Source organism: Triticum aestivum, chromosome 7B, assembly GCF_018294505.1.
Source record: "Triticum aestivum cultivar Chinese Spring chromosome 7B, IWGSC CS RefSeq v2.1, whole genome shotgun sequence".
Taxonomy (NCBI): Eukaryota; Viridiplantae; Streptophyta; class Magnoliopsida; order Poales; family Poaceae; genus Triticum; species Triticum aestivum.
In genome coordinates this window covers 260732485-260747933 of record NC_057813.1, presented here as the reverse complement: position 1 = coordinate 260747933, position 15449 = coordinate 260732485, and positions in this window count along the sequence as shown.

Genomic DNA, 15449 nt, shown 5'->3' with positions numbered 1-15449 from the left:
CCACAGGTACCTGCACACATTTACAGCACTATCATTGGTTTATGATCCCCCATTTGCCGCCTAGAGCGGGCAACCAGAGTCTCAGGGGCTACTATCTATATGGAGCACACCTAGCGCGTGCCTTACAACCAAAGAAATAGTGAGTTCTCCATTACATACCTCAAAGCCTCTAAGCAGGCTTGTGAATGCTTCATTCAAACCGCTTGTAGCGGATGAAATCTTCTTGAGCAGACTTAGGGCGGCTGGCGTATTGGCTTTCGGCCTTGGCGGATCCGGGCTCCTCCGTGAAGACACCTCGGTGTCGCCCGTGTCAAGAACCGGAGAGGCGGATGGGGTCTCGCTCTCCATCATCTCCAGAGGAAGGTCGCCCGAAGGCGATCCCTATTGACAAGAGCTGCCAGCCGGACTGCAAAAGGTTGAGTCCTAGTCATCGATTCAGGAGAAATACAGTGCCTTTAAGTTAATGATTGACTTACGACTCGTTGGAGGGCTGGCCCGTTGGAGGGCATGATGCGGTGAGGGTGCCTGTCGGGGCAAGGACCCGTGGGGATCCCTTTTTCCCCAATTTGGGCATCTCCGCCTCCAAATCTTCAGAGGCAACCCTCTTCTCCCCGCGTGGGGAGGCGGCCTCGACCTGTCCTCCCCGACTATCCCCGGTTCGGATGCGTAGTGTGTGGGGTTTGGATTTCTCATCCTTCCCCGTGTCTTTCCCCGAGGGCATTCTGCTGAGTACCCGGTCGAGCATCTTGGCCATGGTAGGGGCGGGCGAGCCTTCGGGAAGTGGTGTCGGACACCTGATTCTCTCCGCCTTGCTGAGCCGCTCCTGGACGCAGATGATGTTCAGAATAAATAAGTATGACAAATACAAAACAGGGTGTCCGGTATCAAGGCTACTTACTTGAGTATCTAGGCAGTTGCAGCTTAGGCCCGCATCCTCGGTGGTATCCGGACACGTTACCTTCCGTCCGAAGAATAATTTGCACATCTCTTCGAGCTTTAAGCTGAAGAAGTGCTTCACAGTCCGCGGACCCTCCGGATTGAACTCCCACATCCGAAGAGGCCGGTGCTGGCATGGCAACATCCGCCGGATTAACATCACTTGCATTACGCTGACAAGGTTGATATCCCTCTCGAGAAGCTCCCGGACGCGGTTCTGCAGTATTGGTACGTCGCCTACGGGTCCCCAATTACGCCCTACGTCCGTCCAGGATGCCAACTGCGATGGGGGGCCCGAGCGGAACTCGGGGGCAGCTACCCACTTTGTGCCCCTTGGGGCCATATCATAAAACCACCTCCGCTGCCATACATCAGATACTTCTGGGAAAGAACCCTCCGGCCATGGGGCATCGGCGTTTCTGCTTATTACAGCAGCTCCGCACTCCACGTGTCACCCCTCGATCATCTTCGGCTTCACATTGAAGGTCTTGAGCCATAAGCCGAAGTGTGGCGTGACATGGAGAAAAGCCTCGCACACAATAATGAACGATGAGATATGGAGGATGGCATCTGGAGCCAGATCATGAAAATCCAGCCCATAATAGAACATGAGCCCCCTCACGAAAGTATGGAGGGTGAAACCCAAGCCACGGAGGAAGTGTGGGACAAAAACAACACACTCATTAGGCTCCGGCGTGGGGATAACTTGCCCCGGAGCGGGAAGCCTGTGCTGGATATCTGCGGTCAGGTATCCGACTTCCCTAAGCTTCGCAATGTCCTTCTCCTCGATCGAGGAGGCGACCCACCAGCCTTGAGGATCCGATCCAGACATACTGGCGGATTCCGGAGGGGTGGAGCTTAGGTTCTGGGTGTTGGAACTCGAGGTGCGAGAAGGCGCGATGAAGGTGAAGAAAGAGGCGTAGGTCTCGACCCCTTTATAAAGAGGGTGAATATCAAGAGTCCCCGGTGTGACTGTTTGAGGCTTATCTAAAAACACACGGGGTAATACCAACGGCCGTCGTGAGGTCACGCGTGCTCCTATTGATGGAAAATCCTGTAATAAGAGGGACACGATCTCTACCTCGACGGGACGTGCCAATAAAACTGCCTCGTAACGCATGTCGTTGTGGGGTAGGAAACGTCAGTTCACATTGGACCGAGCCACGATACAAGGGCACGATGCACGAAGGTTGCCAGCAAATCAGATCTATACCATACGAAGATCATCTTACGGATCCGGACACGGTCTACGTGTTCGATAATTACTTTGGAGAATTCGGAGGAACCCGCCTTGCAATGCCGAAGACAATACTGCGCGCCGGACTCATCGTCATTGAAGCCTGGTTCAGGGGCTACTGAGGGAGTCCTGGATTAGGGGGTATCCAGACAGTCGGACTGTGTACAACGTTCGGACTATTGCTGCGTGAAGATATAAGACTCGAGACTTCGGCCCGTGTCCGGATGGGACTTTCCTTGGCGTGGAAGGCAAGCTTGGTGATCCGGATATTATATTTCCTTCCTTGTAACCGACTCCATATAAACCCTAGCCCTCTCCGGTGTCTATATAAACCGGAGAGGTTGGTCCTTAGAAGGCCGATAACAATTACATTCATACCATCATAGGCTAGCTCCTAGGGTTTAGCCTCTATGATCTCATGGTAGATCTACTCTTGTACTACCCATATCATCAATATTAATCAAGCAAGAAGTAGGGTTTTCCCTCCATCGAGAGGGCCCGAACCTGGGTAAACACCTGTGTCCCTTACTTCTTGTTACCATCAGCCTTGACGCACAGATCGGGACCCCCTACCTGAGATCCACCAGTTTTGACACCGACACCCGTTGCGGCGAGCTCCGGCGTCGGCGGGTGCCAGGGCGGAGTTAAGTGACTAGAGACGGTGATGGTGGCGCGGTTTGGCATGCTCGGGCAGGCGGGGCAGCGAGCACGCGCGCAACAGAGCGCTCAGCGGCACTCAGAGCGTGTGTTTTGCATGCCAACACGCCTGGACGAAACGTGGTCACCGCGTGAACTATGACCTCAGGCCAACCTAAGTGCAAACTTCATATCTGGCGTGTAGTTTGTGGTAGTTTTGAGTGTTATCACGCTTGGGTTTGGGTTCAGGTGCAGTAGAAATGAGTTTACACTCCAGGTAAGTTTCTGGACAGTAACTTTAAAGGTTTACTGTGGTCAAACCACTGGGAGTTGAGGGTTGGGCTTTGGAGGCTAGCCAACGTTTACTAAGGTGAAGATGCACAAGAAAAACCAGCTACAATGGACCTAGTAAAATGGTAGTTGCTGTAGAAACTACCATTTCTGTCCAGAAATGAAAATATTTTCTATAGCCAAAATATTCCAAAAAGTGGTGAAATATTTTTGCTCAGAAAGGTGCCCTAGGGTTCAAAGAATAATTGGGATTTTTCTCAGAATTTTATGGGCAAGAAAAATTGGGGTTTCTTTGGAGCACATTGAGCTAGCTAGGGTTTTGGAGGGGGAAATGAATATTTTTCATTTAAGAAAAATATTCCAAATGATATTTTGAGATGAACCTGAGATGGAGTGATGGGTAAAGATGGAGATGAATCACTTCGGTGAATCCCAAGGGGTACCTAAGTGGTTAAGTCCAAATGAAAGATTCAAAAACTACAAACTTCAAATTCAAACCAACTGAAAACCAGGCAAAGAAGAGGGGGCAAAAACCAGGCTGTCACAACCCGTTTTCCACCAGCACCGTGCTTCGCCCTCATGGCGACAACGTGCCTCCGGCCCCGGCGGCCGACGCCAGCGCTGGTGTGACGCCCCCAATTCAATTGTACACTAATCATACACGCAAATGTGTACGATCAAGATTAGGGACTCATGGGAAGATATCACAACACAACTCTACAAATAAAATAAGTCATACAAGCATCATAATACAAGACAGGGGCCTCGAGGGCTCGAATACAAGTGCTCGATCAAAGACGAGTCAGCGTAAGCAACAATATCTGAGTACAGACATAAGTTAAACAAGTTTGCCTTAAGAAGGCTAGCACAAACTGGGATACAGATCGAAAGAGGCGCAGGCCTCCTGCCTGGGATCCTCCTAACTACTCCTGGTCATCGTCAGCGGGCTGCACGTAGTAGTAGGCACCTCCGGTGTAGTAGGAGTCATCGTCGATGGTGGCGTCTGGCTCCTGGACTCCAGCATTTGGTTGCGACAACCAGAAAGAAAGGAAAGGGGGAAAAAGGGGGGGATAAAGCAACCATGAGTACTCATCCAAAGTACTCGCAAGCAAGGAACTACACTACATATACATGGGTATATGTGTAAGGAGGCCATATCAGTGGACTGAACTGCAGAATGCCAGAATAAGAGGGGGATAGCTAGTCCTATCGAAGACTACGCTTCTGGCAGCCTCCGTCTTGCAGCATGTAGAAGAGAGTAGATTGAAGTCCTCCAAGTAGCATCTCCAAGTAGCATCTCCAGTAGCATCGCATAGCATAATCCTACCCGGCGATCCTCCCCTCGTCGCCCTGTGGAAAAGCGATCACCGGGTTGTCTGTGGAACTTGGAAGGGTGTGTTTTATTAAGTATCTGGTTCTAGTTGTCATAAGGTCAAGGTACAACTCCAAGTCGTCCTGTTACCGAAGATCACGGCTATTCGAATAGATTAACTTCCCTGCAGGGGTGCACCACATAACCCAACACGCTCGATCCCATTTGGCCGGACACACTTTCCTGGGTCATGCCCGGCCTCGGAAGATCAACACATCGCAGCCCCACCTAGGTACAACAGAGAGGTCAGCACGCCGGTCTAAACCTAAGCGCACAGGGGTCTGGGCCCATCGCCCTTAGCACACCTGCATGTTGCGTGGGCGGCCGGAAGCAGAACTAGCCCCCTTAATACAAGAGCAGGCTTACGTTCCAATCCGGCACGCGCCGCTCAGTTGCTGACGTCACGAAGGCTTCGGCTGATACCACGACGTCGAGTGCCCATAACTATTCACGCGTAGTTGGTTAGTGCGTATAGGCCAGTAGCCAGACTCAGATCAAATACCAAGATCTCGTTAAGCGTGTTAAGTATCCGCAAACGCCGAACAGGGCCAGGCCCACCTGTCTCCTAGGTGGTCTCAACCTGCCCTGTTGCTCCACCACAAAGTAACAGTCGGGGGCCGTCGGGAACCAAGGCCCACCTCTACCGGGATGGAGCCACCTGTCCTTTCAGCCCCCTCACCAGAATCACTTGCAGGTACTCATCGAGCTGACCCGACTTTAGTCACCATCTGTATAGTATGTATGTATGTATAGTATATACCCGTGATCACCTCCCGAGCGATCACAGCCCAATAGTATAGCAAGGTAGACTGACAAGAATGTAGGGCCAATGATGATAAACTAGCATCCTATACTAAGTATTTAGGATTGCAGGTAAGGTATCAACAGATGTAGCAACAATGTCAGGTTATGCATCAGAATAGGATTAACGAAAAGCAGTAACATGCTACACTACTCTAATGCAAGCAGTATAGAGGAGAATAGGCGATATCTGGTGATCAAAGGGGGGGCTTGCCTGGTTGCTCTGGCAAGAAGGAGGGGTCGTCAACACCGTAGTCGAACTGGGGTCGCCGGCAGTCTCGGGGTCTACCGGAAAGAAGTAACGGAGGGGGAACACAATAAATAATAAAGCAATCAAAGCATCACAAAGCGTAACAAGACAATACGCGGTGTTCGGTGTGCCCTAACGCGGTAGTAGGTGATACCGATGAGGAGGGAAACAACCGGGAAAGTATCCCTGGTGTTTCGCGTTTTTGGACAGATGAACCGCTGGGGAAATGTTGCAGGTTCACTATGCTAGGGACGCATGGCGGACGAACGGGCTGCGTGTCTGGATTCGTCTCGTCGTTCTGAGCAACTTTCATGTACAAAGTTTTTCCATCCGAGCTACGGTTTATTTTATATTAATTTAAAAAAAGGATTTAATCATTTACTAGAATTAACAGATTTAATTTAATTCTAAATGCATTTATGATGTCATCATGACATCAACAGTCAGCTTTGACCTTTGACCAGTCAAGCTGATGGGTGGGTCCCGCTTGTCATTGATTGAGACTAACTAATCAGGATTAACTAGATTAGTTAAATGATTAGGTTAATTAATCACAATTAATTAAGTTAATTAACTTAGTTAACTAATTAATTAATTAATTATATTTTTATTATTACTACTACTATTATTATTTATTTTTAATCCTTTTTTAACTGTTCTGGGACAGGCCCCACTTGTCATTGGCCCTAGGGGCCATAGCTGGCACCGGGCGGTGCGGGCGCAGGGGCACGACCACGAGCGCCCGATAGGCAGCCCGGGCGCTGGCCTCCTGCGAGACCAACGGCGCGGTCGCTGGCGCCCACGACGCCGGCCAGGGGAGGCAACGGAGGTGCGGGACTAAGGCGAGGGGAGCAGGGCGCGGGGGTCGGAGCGCCGGAGTTGGCCGCGGGCGTGGCGGCATCGCCGATGCAGGGGGATGCAGGAGCGAGGCGAGGACAGTGGCCAGGGCGGCAGCGGTGGCCGGCCGACGTGGGGGGAGACGGAGTGAGGGGCCGGCGAAGAGCGGGCCCGGACGGCAGAGGAGCAGCAGCAGGAGAGTCGGGGCGCACCAGCAGCAGGGGGACGTGGTGAGTGTGTGGGTGGCCACGGGCGGCACAGCCGCGGTGAGCACGAGGCGGAGCGGTATGGCCGTGAGCGCGTGCGTATGGGGACAGGGGAAGAGAAGAGGGCGGAGGCCGTGGCCTCACCGGGATTTGTAGGGACGGGGCAGCGGGGCTCGTGGAGGGGGTCGGGGACGACAGCGACGCAGGAGAAGCAGTCCGGCGGGGAGGTGGAAGCAGGCCGGCGGGGGAGGCTCCGGCGACGTGGCCTCCGGCGTGGTCTAGGCGGCATCGGGCGTCGAGCGAGGAGGAGGGGATCGGGCTCCTCCCGATCCAGATCCAGAGCGAGGGCATGGGGGAGAGCGAGTGGGGGCGAGTGGGTGACGGGGTGGTTAGGGTTTCCCCCCTCGTGGGGATAAGGCAAGGGTGGGTCGGCCGGCTGGGCCAGGTGGGCCGGCCTGGCCGGTGAGCTGGGCCGCCTGGCCCAGTTGGTCAGGGGGCCTTTTTGTTCTTTTTTTGTTTTGTTTTCTATTTTTGTATTTTCTTTTATTATTTCTTTTGTGTTTAAATTCATTTAAAAGTATTTAGGCATTTCATAAAAATGTGTTTACTTCACCATAATTACCGATGCAATAATTGACATAGCCCGAACATTTTTGTTTTAATATTTGAAAACTTTTGTTGTTTGACTTATTTAGGATTTAAATTTGAAACGGTTTTGAATTAACCCGAGATTAATTACAGTGACAAAGGTGACGTGGCACCATTAACGTGAGATTACTGTAGCATGATTATCCGGGCGTCACAGCTGGGGCCAGGGGGCTCCGAGCCTTGGCCCCCGCCTTGTGGCAGGTGCAGTGGCCGCACAAGTTCAAGCCAGAGATGCCGCCGCGCTATGATGGCGCGGCGGACCCACTGGCTTTCCTGCTAGCCTACGAGGAGGCCGTCCTCAAGGCCAGAGGCGACGACAAGGTCATGGCCAACTGGTTTCCCATGGCCCTCACCGGCGTCCCGCGCGTTTGGCTGGTCAACCTACCAACATCTTCTGTGGCTTCGTGGGAGGAGCTGCGCAACCTCTTCCTCACCCACCCTAGTCGAGCATGCGGTGTACTTCGTCAGCACGGTGTTGCGGGATGCAAGGGCACAATACCCCATGCCTCAGAAGCTCTTGCGTAAGCTGCAGCACTACTTTCAGGGTCACCCCATCAAGGTCGTCTCGGTCTACCCATTGGAAAGGTACTCGGGAGCACCAACTCCGCTGGAAGGGTCGCCGAATGGAACATCGAGCTGCAAGCATTTCAGTTGGAGTTCAGCACAACCAGGATCGTCAAGGGAGCCGCGCTTGCAGATTTTGTGGCAGAATGGACAGAGGCGCCAGGGCTCGAAGCAGGCGAGGACCAGTCACTCTCCCCAGGAAGTGAGGCACCAGATGGCTGGGTCATGTACTTCGATGGAGCATTCTCGCGGCAGGGCGCGGGGGCTAGTGCAGTGCTTATATCCCCCACTCAGGACAAGCTCTATTACGCCGTGCAGCTCTGTTTCCAGCAGGGTGAGAAGGTCTCCAACAACATAGCAGAATACAAGGGCCTCATAGTAGGCTTGAAAGCTGCAGCAGCACTGGGGGTGAAGCGCCTCATCGTCAAAGGCGGTTCACAACTCCTCGTCAACTTCTCCAACAAGGTGTACGAGCCGAAGGACGAGCACATGGAAGCGTATCTTGCGAAGGTGTGCAGGATGGAAAAGCAGTTTTGGGGGTTGGAGTTGCAGCATGTGCCTCGCGGCACCAACTAAGAGGCTGATGACATTGCTAGGAGGGCATCCAGGCGGCTGCCTCAGGAGCCTGGCGTTTTCGAGGAATGGCCCTTCAAGCCATCGGCGGCACCGTCACTTTCAAGCACAGCACAGCCTCGGGAGGAACTCCCTCAGCCACCTGCCACAGGAGCCCTGGCCTATGGCCCGACCTCAGGAGCGCTCTTACTCTTAGTGCTGGAGCCTCATGAGGGATGCTGGACCACGGAATGCAAGGACTACCAGATGCAAGGGACGCTGCCAGAGAAAGAGGAGGAAGCGGAACGCGTGGCCCGGCAGGCCACGGCCTACTGCATCCGAGACGGTGAGCTCTACCAGAAGCGGCCAAATGACGTTTCCCTACGTTGCATCTCTAGGGAACAGGGGAAGGAATTGATGGCTGACATACACGGTGGAGATTGCGGACACCACTCTTCATCATGGACCCTCGTCGGCAAGGCGTTTTGCAGCGGGTTCTACTGGCCTACGGCACTCAACGACGCGATCGAGCTGGTGAAGTCCTGCGAAGCCTGCCAATTCCATGCCAAGCAGATCCATCAGCCAGCTCAGGGGCTGCAGATCATCCCGCTCTCGTGCCGTTTGCGGTATGGGGGATGGATATCTTGGGCTCGTTTCCTTCAGCGCCTGGGGGCTACCGCTACCTCTACATCGTCATCGACAAGTTCAGCAAGTGGGCGGAGGTGGAAGCCGTCCGCACCATCCCAGCTGGCTCTGCAGTCAAGTTCATCAAGGGCCTCGTGAGCCGGTTTGGGGTCCCTAATCGCATCATCACCGACAACGGTTCGCAGTTCACCAGCAATCTCTTCAAAACATATTGTGCTAACCTTGGAGCGCAGGTCTGCTATGCTTCGATGGCGCACCCCCGGAGTAACGGCCAGGCCGAACGCGCCAACGCAGAGGTCCTGAGGGCCCTCAAAACCAGGACCTTCAAGAAGAAGCTTGAGGCCTGCGGCAGGGGCTGGTACGACAAGCTCCAGTCCGTGTTGTGGTCCATCCGCACTACCGCCACCAAGCCAACTGGCGAGACCCCGTTCTTCCTCGTCTATGGAGCAAAGGCGGTCCTCCCTCACGAGGTCAGGTGTCGCTCCGCGCGGGTCCTAGCATTTGATGAAGCGCAACAGGATGCCATGCGGGGGATGGACCTCGTGCTGGGGGAGGAGCGTCGTCGTGAGGCCACACTGCGAGCAGCAAGATACCAGCAGGCGCTGCGGCGATATCATTGTCGCAACATCCGCCCCAGGACTCTCGAGGTAGGTGACCTTGTGCTCAGGCAGGTGCTCTCCAGGGAAGGGCTGCATAAGCTTTCGCCCATGTGGGAGGGCCCGTTCAAGGTTGTCCATGTTTCCAGGCCTGGTGCCGCACGCCTGGAGACTCGGGAGGGGGTACCCATCCCAAACGCCTGGAACATCCAGCATCTCCATAAGTTTTACCCCCGAAGAAAGGCTCAGTGCCTGTGAAGAAGGCCCGGTGCCTGTGAAGCTCGCCGTCCGAAGAAAGGCCCGGTGCCTGTGAAGAAGGCCCAGTGCCTATGAAGCTCGCCGCCCGTGAAACTCTCACGTAATAATGAGTTGGGGCTGTACACGCCTCGGAGTCTCCGGAGTGCCGCCCTCGGGCCTCGGGGGCTCCCGCCCATGCCCAATGGCAGCACTTAGCTCCGCGCTGGTGAGAAGACGTCGAAGACTAGACTAGGTGCCGGACGCGGCTTTTCATTTGCGTTCCGCAGTTGGCTTGTTCTCCCTTGCTTGAACCTTTATTTGAAGTTGCTTCTAGTGTTATTTGCCGTCTTCTGCCCCCGTCCTCTGTTTTTAGCTTTTGTCTGACTCGTCCTCTCTCTCGCAAACCTCGCGAGGGGGCTGCACGGGCGCCCTCATGAGCCCTTCCTCTCTTAATTTTCGCGAGGCTCTCTCATTCGAGTTCACAGCGGGAGCACCCCTTGTCGGTGTAAAAACCGGCGGATCTCGGGTAGGGGGTCCCGATCTGTGCATCAAGGCCGATGGTAACAGGAAGCAAGGGACACAGATGTTTACCCAGGTTCGGGCCCTCTCGATGGAGGTAAAACCCTACTTCCTGCTTAATTAATATTGATGATATGGGTAGTACAAGAGTAGATCTACCACGAGATCGTAGAGGCTAAACCCTAAGAGCTAGCCTATGATGGTATGAATGTAATTGTGATCGGCCTTCTAAGGACCAACCTCTCCGGTTTATATAGACACCGGAGAGAGCTAGGGTTTACATGGAGTCGGTTACAAGGAAGGAAATATAATATCCGGATCGCCAAGCTTGCCTTCCATGCCAAGGAGAGTCTCATCCAGACACAGGCCGAAGTCTTGAGTCTTGTATCTTCACGCTTCAGTAGTCCGGACATTGTACACAGTCCGGCTGTCCGGATACCCCCTAATCCAGGACTCCCTCAGTAGCCCCTGAACCAGGCTTCAATGACGATGAGTCCGGCGCGAAGTATTGTCTTCGGCATTGCAAGGCGGGTTCCTCCTCCGAATACTCCAAAGTGATCATTGGATGCTTAGACCGTGTCCGGATATGCGTGATAATCTTCATATGCCACCGTAGAGAGAATGGTATTTTACAAATGCAATCCGCTAATAGCTTTTTCTGATGACGTGACATGTTATTACGGTCGGATCATTATTCGATCCGTTTCCCCACAACCAGCTACAGCGCATATTGCGAGGCGGTTTCTTTGACATGTCTTGTCAAAGCAGAGATCGTGTCCCCTTATCACGGGATTCTCATCAATACATGTATGGGTAATCCCACCACGCCATTAATCGTGGCGCTTGGGAAACAAGCGATTCCCAATGGGCAAGTGGGGAGACGCACCGCTCTCGGCTCCTCTATAAAGGGACAGGATTTCCCCATTTTCACCCACGCCTTCTTCCTCCTTTGCCCACTCTTGCCCCCCTCGAGCTCCAGCGCCCAAGCTCAAATCTTCTCCACACAGCTAAACATGTCCGGAGCAGGAGGCAAGTGGGTGGCTTCCACCGTCAAGGAGAAGCACATCGCAAATCTCCAGGCGGCCGGATACTTGGCCGCGGATATAGCGCAGCGTCTACCGGACGCCGGGCAGGTCATTCCGACCCCAGGACCCCACGAAAGGGTCGTATTCATCGCCCACTTCGTCCGTGGACTGGGATTTCCACTCCACCCCTTAGTCCGCGGGCTCATGTTCTACTACGGGCTAGATTTCCATGATCTAGCCCCGAACTTCATCCTCAACATCTCGGCGTTCATCGTCGTATGCGAGGCCTTCCTACGCATCCGGCCTCACTTTGGCCTATGGCTGCAAACCTTCTGCGTGAAGCCGAAGGTTGTAAGCGGTCAACAAGCGGAGTGCGGAGGGGCCATGGTGGGCAGGATGCCCAACGTCACATGGCTCGACGGCTCCTTTGTGGAGACCGTAAAAGGATGGCAGTCGGGGTGGTTCTACATCACCGAGCCGCGCGGTGCCAACTGGGCAGCGGCCCCCGAGTTCCGATCCGGAGCCCCCATGCGGCTCACCTCCTGGGAGAAGAAGGGCCTGTCCTGGGGCGATTCCACGGAGCTGGCCGGACTCCAGACATGCATCAAAAGCATGAAGGACAAGAACATCAAGCTTGTCAACGTGATCCAGGTCATGCTCGTTCACCGGATCCTGCCCTGCCACAGGCGGGCGGTCAATCTGTGGGAGTTTGTCCGAACCGAACACCGGACGCTCCAGAAGCTCTACGACATGACGCACAAAGGCGCATGGAAGGTGTTGTTCAAGGCCTCCGAAGCACCTCCTCCAATATCCGAGGACCGTGGGCTTCACGCCGCGCGGGCTCCTAGGTCGGTGAGATCTTGGACTGACTCCGGACCCAGTTCTCCCCGATATATTCATGGGAGTGCCTTAAGTAGTTGTGTATATTCGCTTCAGGACTATGTGGAGTCAGCGGAGCAGGTCTACTGTCCGGCTCCACTGCCAGAAGGCCCAGCATATGCTCTCCTGACGGAGATGCTGGTCCCGGCACCATACAAGGTGCCGGAGAAGAAGGACGAGAAGAAGGCCCCGGGGATCCGAAAGGGTCTCCGGCATAAGGTCGTGCTAGAAGCCTCGTCCGAAGACGACGAGGGGGACTCCTCCCACAAAGGGGAGGAGGAAGAATAAGAAAACGCCCCATCCAGAGAGGATGAGGGGCCCGAGGGAGCGGACCGGGGGCGGAAAAGATCCTCACCGCAGGGCCGTCATTCCCCTGTCGTCGAATGACGACGAGTCGGATTCCTCCCGCGGAGGTGGGGGGAATCAGGAAGAGATCCCACCTCCCCCCATTGGGGGGGAGAAGAAGAGAAAAGCCGCCCCAAGAGGGGAGGCTGGGGCGTCCAAGAAGGGGAAGGGGCCCCTTCCGGACTACTCCGCCACGGCCGCTCTCAGCGAGGAGGGGTGACTGCCCAGGGGGAAGCCCCTAGCGTGATCGTAAGTGTCTGCATTCTATCATGACTTCACTTCACAGTTTTTGTATTTATAATGCCGAACATATGTGCAGTCCGGCCAGGGATCACACCGAGGTATCCTCCTCCGGGTCCCTGAGCAATTCGGAGATGAATTCGCTTCCAACGACCACTACTCCTCAACCCACGGATGACACGGAGGTGCTGTCCCAAAGGCTCCCAGAGCGGGGGGAGGTGACTCTGGAGACGCCCCGAGGCGGGTCCCAGACGTCGGACATGCGGGGTTCAAGATCCCTGCGGATCGTGTCGACGAGAGCCACGGCCAGCCGGGTTCTCAGCCGCACACAATTCCGGAACCTTTGATGTTCCGAACTCAGGCGGGCGACCCCTCGTTAGGGAGGGCGAGCCGTCTGTATCAAGGACTTCCGTTGCACCTGAGGCGCCGGACTGTCTGCTGGAAGCGCTTCGCGGCGCTTCCATAGATGAAGAGCACCGTACTCTCATGAGTACGGTGATTCGAAAGGTTTTGTCCGCCAAAAGCGGACTAACCGAAGCTTGCACCAGCCTCCTGAGAGGCTTTGAGTTAAGTAATAAATATGTGCAAAATTACCACCCGATAGGTAGTAGCCCCTGATACTCTGTTTGGTGTTCGGAAGGAAAATCCAAACGGAGGGTCAATGATAATCCACATGACTTTAATGATAAGTAATATTGTGAATAAGCAGGCTGTGCTGCTTGCTGCTGCTGCCCATAGTGCCGAGGTTGCCGAACTGAAATGGGACCTGGAGCAGGAGCAGGGAGAGCTAGACCTCACGAAGAGGCAGCTCGAATAGAACAAGGGTAAGTGATTCCCTCTCTTATGCATGTGAGGATACTAAGAATTGACGAGTCTAACGCCTAAGTGTCGTGACCGTGTAACAGGGTCTACCACTGAAGTGGCATCCCTGAAGAAGGCACTATCCGAGGCCGAAGAAAAGGCGGCCTCGGAGTGTAAGGAGAACAAAAAGCAAAGTGATAGGGTAGGTGAGGTACAGCAAGAGCTCCAGGACCTCGGCAAGAAATGCGAGTCCGTGGAGCATGATCTGAAGGCGAAAGAGGCCGAGCTTGTGAAGGCCCTTGTGAATTTGAAGGACGCTAAGGCCGAAGCCAAGAAAGCACAGCAGGAGATCGAGGAGGCCAAGAAGATAGCAGCGGGTAAGAAGTTCTTTATGCAAAGCAAACATGTGGAGGAGGCGTTTCTTTTACTTACTCGAATTCAGAGCTCTCCAGGGGCGTTCGCAGATCTGCCACGCAGCGTATCAGACGCTGCGGAGTTCTACCGTGCCCAGGAGGGGAACTCAACGGAGAAGTTGTTCTGGTCCCAGTATGCTGGGGCCGAACACCCAATGCCTCTGAGTGACCAACTGAAGCAGTTGGTCGAACTCCACAGGGCGGCCGAACTGGCTATGAAAGGTTTCATAGTCCGGATGTGGCCTGGTGAGCTTATTCCCGGTAGCTACTTCGGCCTGATCAAGCGGATGGTGGATGCCTGCCCGCGGCTTGAAGTGATCAAGCGATCCGTGTGCATCGAGGGTGCCCGCCGGGCCCTTGCCCGCGTCAAGGTGCATTGAGGCAAGCTGGATGCGGACAAGCTGGTCAAGGGCGGGCCACCGGAGGGCAAGGCGCATCGCCATCTCGAGCTGTACTATGATGGTGTTATGAAGGATGCTTGTCTCATCGCTGATGAATGTACCAAGGACACCATTTTTGAATGAATTCACTTCTGTCATATTTGTATTTTAAGGACGAAGTTACTTGTGCTATGTAGCGCTTTTGTTATTTAAATTATTACCTTCTGTGCGGCTGTTTATAAAATTCTAAAAGTAGGCCAGTCGTCGGCTTCCTCCCCCGCGTAACTAGTACTGGGGTGTTCATGGAAAACCCAGACACTCTTTATCCAAATGTTTGGTCCTTTAAGGAGGTGTCCGACGCAGCGAACAAGGCAATCGGACTGTGCGGCTTGATAACTTTCACTTAGCCATAGAAGTCTACAATTTTAAATTTCGGCGAAGCCCCTAGAATCCGGAAGACCGAATCGAGGCGCTATACATGCCTAGATCGGACAAAGCCGATATATCGCCTAAAGTGGAAAATCTTTAAGGATTTTAAGACCTCTCGAACAGCGACCAGCTCTCGCCACATCATGCCGGTCAGTTTTCGGCTTTCTCTACTGAGGTGCTCATCCGGAAGAACCGGGACACAATGCAGTAGTTCTCCCTGCGCTACCTTAGCTGATATAACGGAACGTAAGGCACCAAAAAAAGGGAGCCGGCCTATCCCAACTGTAGACCCAAGACATGATTCGGAGCTGATGCATATAATGCTATAAGTTCGGGGTGCCGCACTATTTAAAGTGTTCGGACTTTATTTGCCATACTTCGGGGCGCCATCAGAAGTCCCTGGCAAAATGGCCATACCAAGGTGTACGGATGCAATACCAAATAAACATTTATAAGAGAAAGTACTCAAATAAGGATAATAAGCTGACGCTATATGTAATCTCCCATTGACGAAAAATACGTTTAAGTGTATGTTTACAATGGATGCATTAAGCAGAGATAAAAATAGGACTATTTGACATGTCCTATCCAGGGGCAAGCTGTGTACAGA